This window comes from Ostrea edulis, chromosome 1 (genome assembly GCF_947568905.1).
Source record: "Ostrea edulis chromosome 1, xbOstEdul1.1, whole genome shotgun sequence".
Taxonomy (NCBI): domain Eukaryota; kingdom Metazoa; phylum Mollusca; class Bivalvia; order Ostreida; family Ostreidae; genus Ostrea; species Ostrea edulis.
This window is the reverse complement of record NC_079164.1, coordinates 109,444,505-109,452,248: the sequence shown is the minus strand read 5'-3', so window position 1 is coordinate 109,452,248 and position 7,744 is coordinate 109,444,505.

Here is a 7,744-nt window from a genome sequence, read left to right as displayed (position 1 = left end):
ATTGTAAACTTAATTTATTATGTAAATGTTTAGTCTAGGTGCTTGTAATTGCTATATGTGCATTAGCACAAATAATGCGATTAAAACCCGGCAGTATTTTGCATAGAGCGAACTGACAAGACCTATGACAGCAAAAATCGTCACTGGTGACATGAACTAAAACCTGTATAATATATATAAAAAAAAAAAAAAGATGATATATTTAGTCACATGGATTGTGCGCACCCCCCACTTTCTGGGTAAGAATTTATGGGAAAAAATGCGTACAATACTCAATACTTTACGGTACAATGCACTTACGGTAAATGCCTTTAGGCTTGGAGGATGTTGGAATATTGGGGCAAGTCATATAATTTAAATAAGTGTCTCATGATGTTTAGATGTATATCATCATTGCTTGATCATCTCTTAATCTACTTCCTATCAGGTAGCAAGAGCAGTAACAATAGTCCACCCAATGCCACAATTCCAAGCCAGTATTCATAAAGATTCTCCTGCATATGACGTGCTGAATTCAATGACTTGTGATCGATACAAAACGTATGTTAATACTCTAATTACTACTTTAATACGGCCAAATTTGAAGCGAATTACAACTTCAATATCCATTGATATCATTAGGGAGCAGGTATTGGTAAGTGAGCAACAGATACAGAAAAGAATTTGGTTGAAATATAGGAAGATCAGCATATTTTCCTTCCAATGCCATATACTGTCAATTTTGAGGCTAAAAATTGTCACATAACAAACTTTGTGCTTGCTTGAATATCTTAAAGTGAAAGTAGGTCAATAAAATGGAGCTTGTTTGTAGAATTGCTAACAGATATTTATTTATTCTTTAATGATTAATTTCATAAAATATTATTTATTCAGTGTTTATTTTAGATAAATGCCATTTGTTGACATGAAATGAATTCTGAATTTGTTCTAATTCGATGCTAATTTTCCAACTGAACTGGTATTGGTACTATTCCCAAACAAAAGGGAAAAAACAGACTGAATGTTTTGTGATTGTATTGCTATGTGGCCTCTAATTATTAGATCGTGCACTTGCACTAGTTGAAATAGAAGAGCTGTTTATGGTTGGCAAGGGAAAGGAATCAAAACTTACCATTCTTGATGGAGAGGCTTATTCAGAGTTCTTTAGAAAGCATCCATTCCACGATGGAAACTTTATGATGTATCAACGTTGTTTGGTAAATGGACAGTTGTTCCACTCACAGAATTACCAAAACGTGACACAAAGGAACAGCTACAGTGTAATTTATGTCAGCGATAACTGTAATCAGGAATACAGCTTTGGTGAAGTGTTGTACTATGGTGCATTTACAGACTCCAACTTGGGTACAATGCATAGCTATGTATTTGTGTCGCCCTTTCAACGTATCATAAAGCAGTAAAAGATGATACCACAGGCCTACAAGTGGAAGGCCTCTACCTCTTCCGTAGAAATAGGTAAGTCTCTTAAAGTTAAGAATGCAGTGGTTATAGTGTGTGTGATATAAAAAAAAAGATGCAAAAAAGTAACGCTGTTGTGTTAGTTTTAAAAAATGTACAGTGTATTTCCTTAAGTATTGACAGTTTGCCTAATTTTCTTATTTTGAACGGTCTTCCTTAAACTTTTCTTCAACGTGTAACTGTATGTACTTTTCTACATTTTACAGAAGGCAGAAAATAGACCTTGTTCCTATCAAAATGCTTCTATCCAAGATTGTTTTGATGGAAAACAAAGGGTGTGAACAGTTATATGGAAGATTAATTCCAAACACATGTGAAAGAGACTAAAAACATGGAATGTGTCATGCAAAAACACTGGTCTAATATACATTAGAATTTGTTTTTGCTGATAGATGGTGCCTATTTAATACAATCATCTTATACAGGAACTACATTTATGTAAAATATATATAGTATGAAATTAGTACAAACACTTTTTTATAAGCAAAATATACTGCCTGTGCATTATCAAATGAAAATGTCCACATTCATGATGTGGCCCACAATGGACCTATTGTTTTGTATTTTGTAATCTCCACCATCATTGATTATGTTGCCGAGTGTTATGATTGTAATTATTATTCTGCTGTATAACAAATACTTTCTACAGTTTTTGGAGATTATGGGGATTTGATCCGTAGCATTTAGGTTGCTGTAATGTCTATATCTTAAATAGTTCATTCAGATTAAATGTTTTCCCACACTTAGGAATGTGCTCTATCAGCGAAAGCTATATATTTAGTATTAAGTCAGTAATTGATGTTGACAGCCTCAGCCACGCGGTTTGTAAAATTGCTTAGTTATGTAGTTTAGAATTAAAGAATGGAATTGGACAGACGCGTTCCTCTTATGAGTGTCTAGAGCACGACAATTACGGACAGTACAGTTGCAATTCATATAATTCTGCAATTCAAATGTATCATGTATATCCTTTCTCAGAAATTTGACAAAATGATTCAGACTGGACTCAGCAGCAATTAATTGCCATGTGTTATGTTAATAGCGAGAACACCGCCAATTGTATGAGAATTATTTATTTCTATCAATTCCTTTTGTTAACATGAACATAAGTACAGTACGTTGTCAATGTAAACAGGAAGTGAAACTATTTTGTGATATACGATAATAATCTCCCGCGCAGGAGAGTGCTTTTCTGGAGGAAAATGGCGCGCCCAACGTTGGGAAGAATTCACATGTGATCAAACGAACGTAGTGCTTCATACGAGGGATTATACAGCAGAAACAGTAAGTCAAAGTATTTAAGCTTTTCATGGTAGCAGAGCGTGGTTAAAAATGGCGAGTAACTACAAAAATCCACCGGCATTCAATCCAAAATGTATGACCTACGAAACTTGGAAAAACGAAGTAAAAGTTTGGCAACTTGTTATGGACCTAAAACCCGAAAAAGAAGCGTTAGCAGTGTCACTGACATTAGTGGGAAATGCAAGAGAAACGGCAATGGACATTGCCACCACCGATATGGCAAAGGATACCGGGATGGCAACTTTGATTGAACAGCTTGATAAAGTTTTTCTCAGGGATGACAAAGACAAAGCTTATGAAGCCTATAAGAACTTCGACACATTTAGTAGAACGGAAGATATGTCAATGACCGATTTCATTGTTGAATTTGATAAAAGATATAACAAATCAAAGAAGTATGAAATGACACTTCTGGAAGCAGTTATAGCATTCAAAATTTTAGACAATGCTGGACTTTCATCGAGTGAAAAACAGTTAGCATTGACAGCATCACCAGATGTAAAGTATGCATCAATGAAGTCTGCACTACAGCGTATTTTTGGAGAAAGTGCAAGTGCAGGAGTGACAAGTGGATTTTCAGGCATAACAGTTAAAGAAGAAAAAGCCTTTCTTACCCAGCATAAAAGATTTCCACCCAGACAAAAGTTTTAGAATGCTCAAAGAGGAACGAATCCACTCAATAAATTTGGAAAGAGGACAAAGTGCGCAATATGTCAGAGCGTTTTTCATTGGGCAAAAAACTGTCCAGATAAAACAGCGTCAGCAAAAATTGTAGAAGATAATAGTGATACTGTGGACAATTGTAATTTGACTTTACTTACTAAAGACCTACCCACACCAAATGAAATTTTTGTCATTGAATCAAAAGGGTCAGCAGTTATCGATACAGCATGCACACGTACAGTTTGTGGGGGAAAATGGTTTGATCAGTATATGAGTGGTGTAAATAGAGACTCAGTTGATACTCATGAGAGCCACAGACCATTTAGATTTGGAGATGGACAAGTGGTACACTCTTTCAAACATGCGTCAATTCCAGCAAAAATAGGAAACACGTACTGCAAGATTGATACTGAAGTTGTTAAATCGGATATTCCATTACTTCTGAGTAAATCGTCTTTGAAAAAGGCAGGTACTATCCTAGATTTAAGAAATGACAAAGCTACTATGTTCAACGAGCCTGTTGAATTGGAGTTTACGTCGAGTGGTCACTACTGTGTGAATATTTTAGATACATTTCAAGATGAATGCGCAGAAGATGAGGTATTAGTAATAGAAGACAACATGACAGAAAAGGAAAAGAAAAAAATTCTGATTAAACTTCACAAACAATTTGGTCATGCCTCAGCCGATCGATTAAGTCAGCTATTGAAAAGTGCTGGAACTTCAGATGCAAACACCCTAGATGTGCTTCAAAGAGTCACTGAAGAATGTGAAGTTTGTTTTTTGCATAAGACGCCTGTACCAAGACCTGTTGTTGGTTTTCCGCTTGCCACTGAATACAATGAAACAGCTGACGTAGATTTGCATGAAATAGAAGAAGGAAAAACATGGTATCTTCATATCATTGATGAATTCACCCGTTTCAGTGCAGGATGCATAATTAGGAGCAAGAAAAGCTCAGAATTTGTTCAGAAATTTATAGAAGTCTGGATTTCAATACATGGGGCACCTAAACATCTATTCAGTGACAATGGTGGTGAATTTAATAATGAAGAAGTAAGAGATATGGCTGAAAACTTTAAGATCGAGGTAAAAACTACAGCGGCATACAGTCCATGGAGTAATGGGTTACTAGAAAGACACAATAAAACTTTAACTGAAATTTTGCTGCAGCTAAGAGAAGACAATAAATGTGATTTAGAAACTTCACTCAATTGGGCACTGATGGCGAAAAATGCATTAAACAATGTCCATGGCTATAGTCCCTATCAGCTTGTCTTTGGAAGAAATCCAAACTTACCGAGTACACTGATTGATAAATTACCTGCATTGGACTGTAGGAAAGCATATTGCCGCTCTTCATGCAGCTAGAACTGCATTTACTCAAAGCGAATGTTCTGAAAGAATAAGAAGGGCACTGCGAAAACAAACAAGATCAAATGGTGATCAGAAATATTACACTGGAGAAAAAGTCTACTATAAGAGACCAAATTGTAAAGAATGGAAAGGGCCAGGGACTGTAATTGGACAGGATGGCCCGGTTGTTTTTGTGAGACATGGAGGTTCATATGTGCGTGTACATCAGTGTAGATTACAAAAGCACGACAAACATGTAGCTCAGAGAGAGACTGTTTTAAATGGAAATCCTGATAATGAACTACAACATGGAAAGAATGCTAATTCCAATGAACCTAGCCTTCCACAAATTTACGATGATTCTGATAGTGATGATCAGTCAAACCATGATACACAAGAAGTGGGAGAAAATTTAGAAAACGGTATTGAAAATCCAGGGGAAAATAATCAGGAAGAAGAAATACAGGCTGAGGTCATTACTGTTAAAAATGGACAAACAATTAAATATACCGATACAACTACAGGAAATAAATGTGTGGCTGGGGTTATTGGTCGAGCCGGAAAGGCTACTGGAAAAAACAAAGCATGGTACAACGTGAAATATTCAGAGCCGGAATCATTAAAAAATGCAGAGATTTCTGTAGATCTAAGTAAGATTGAGGGACTTGAATGCATTGTGTAAGAAAACAATGAATTAGAGAACAATGTAATGATAACAGAAAATGTATCTTTTGATGAAGCAAAAATGAAAGAACTAGAATCATGGAAAAATAACAAGGTATATACGGAAGAAATAGACAAGGGGCAGAAATGTGTTTCCACAAGATGGATTTGCACATTAAAGGAAAGTTCTGATGGTGGTATTAAACCAAAAGCCAGGTTAGTTGCACGTGGTTTTGAAGAAACCCAAATTAACACGATTCCTAAAGATTCTCCGACATGTAGTACTGAGTCACTAAGAATGATTTTGGCTATCATTGCTCAAAGGAAATGGACTACTAATACAATGGACATTAAAACTGCTTTCCTTCAAGGCTCAGAATTGACAAAAGACATATTCATAAAACCTCCGATAGAAGCTGCTTGCAAAGGAAAAATTTGGAAATTAAGGAAATGTGTTTACGGATTAGCAGATGCCTCCTTGAATTGGTACAACAGAGTTCGAGATGTCATGAAACAATGTGGTGGTGAAGTATCACAGGTGGATCCAGCTGTTTTTTATTGGAAAGACAAAGAAGGAAACATACAAGGTATTTTGGCTTGTCATGTTGATGACTTTTTATGGACAGGATCACTGGATTTTCAGAAATCTGTAATAGATAATTTAAGATCAATCTTCTCAGTTGGTATTAAGCATGGTCTAGAGAGTGGATCCTTTTTATACATTGGTATTGATTTGTCGAATCATGAAGGTATCATTAGTTTGTCACAAAATGGCTATCTCAAGAACTTGCACATGATTCCGATAGACAAAAATCGTATGATGGAAAGGAATGATCCGTTGACAAAAAATGAACGAGAGAATCTGCAGTCTAAAATAGGACAAATTCTTTGGGTAGCAAGACAGAGTAGGTCAGACGTTATTTTTGAAGCTTCAAACCTTGCCGCCTCATTCAAGAATGCCACAGTGCAAACACTGATTGAAGCAAATAAAGTTGTCACACACTTAAAGTCAGATACTGTAAATCTCAAATTCCAACATCTTGGGTGCAATGAAAATTTGAAATTAATTGTATTCAGTGATTCATCACTAGGCAACTTACCAGATGGAGGGACACAAGGTGGACATTTTATTATGCTAATTGGAAAAGATGGTTATTTTTCCCCGTTAATGTGGCAATCTAAAAGAATAAGAAGAGTAGTGAGAAGTACATTGGCAGGAGAGACTCTGGCAATGGCAGATGCAATCGACAATGCAATATTTCTTGCAACACTTTTCAATGAACTAACATGTGGACTTGCGAAACCAGAGAAATTACCTATAATATGTGTCACTGACAATCATTCGCTTTATGATGCAGTAAAGTCAACAAAGTATGTGGCTGACAAAAGACTGAGACTTGAAATAAGCAGCATTAAAGAGCTTATGGGATCAAATCAAATAAAGGCAGTAACTTGGATAGAAGCTAAGCGACAGCTAGCTGACTGCTTAACCAAAAAAGGGGCTTCAGCTTTCAACCTACTGAAAGCCCTAAGTGATGGATTTTGGAAGGATAAGTGCTTGGCCTAGGATGACTCCTGCCAAGCAGAAATATGTAAATAGAAGATGTAATTTTATTTCGAATTTTAATACACTAGGAAGATGTACATTAATTTTTATCAGGATCTGTTTTGAGTTCTTGGAATCAATAAGAAGGATCTTAAGTGCTAAGAACTTTAGTTAACATTCAAAAATACATGTAAGGATACATTAGAAAATTTGACTTGTTTAAAAAACAGAAAGAATGGGAGTTTGTTAACATGAACATAAGTACAGTACGTTGTCAATGTAAACAGGAAGTGAAAACTATTTTGTGATATATAATCTCCCGCGCAGGAGAGTGCTTTTCTGGAGGAAAATGGCGCGCCCAACGTTGGGAAGAATTCACATGTGATCAAACGAACGTAGTGTTTCATACGAGGGATTATACAGCAGAAACTGTAAGTCAAAATATTTAAGCTTTTCACCTTTTTTTCGTGATGAAATGCCATCTGGCATCCGTTTTGTCGACGAGAACGATATAGGTATCGTTACTGTCATGGTTTTAAAAATACGGAATAAAGATATTTCGCAAAACGAATAGTGATTACCAAATACAAATCAATACATTTGCTTTTCACAATTTTCTATTCGTAAAATTGAAAATGCTTTTTATTTTTGATTTGACATGTTGGGTAGAATCGGTGGAATTAAAAAAAAAAGTAGAAATTTGCATTTTATTTTTTTTCCGATTCCCCAGAAATCAGGGTCGGCGGATCCGTAAAC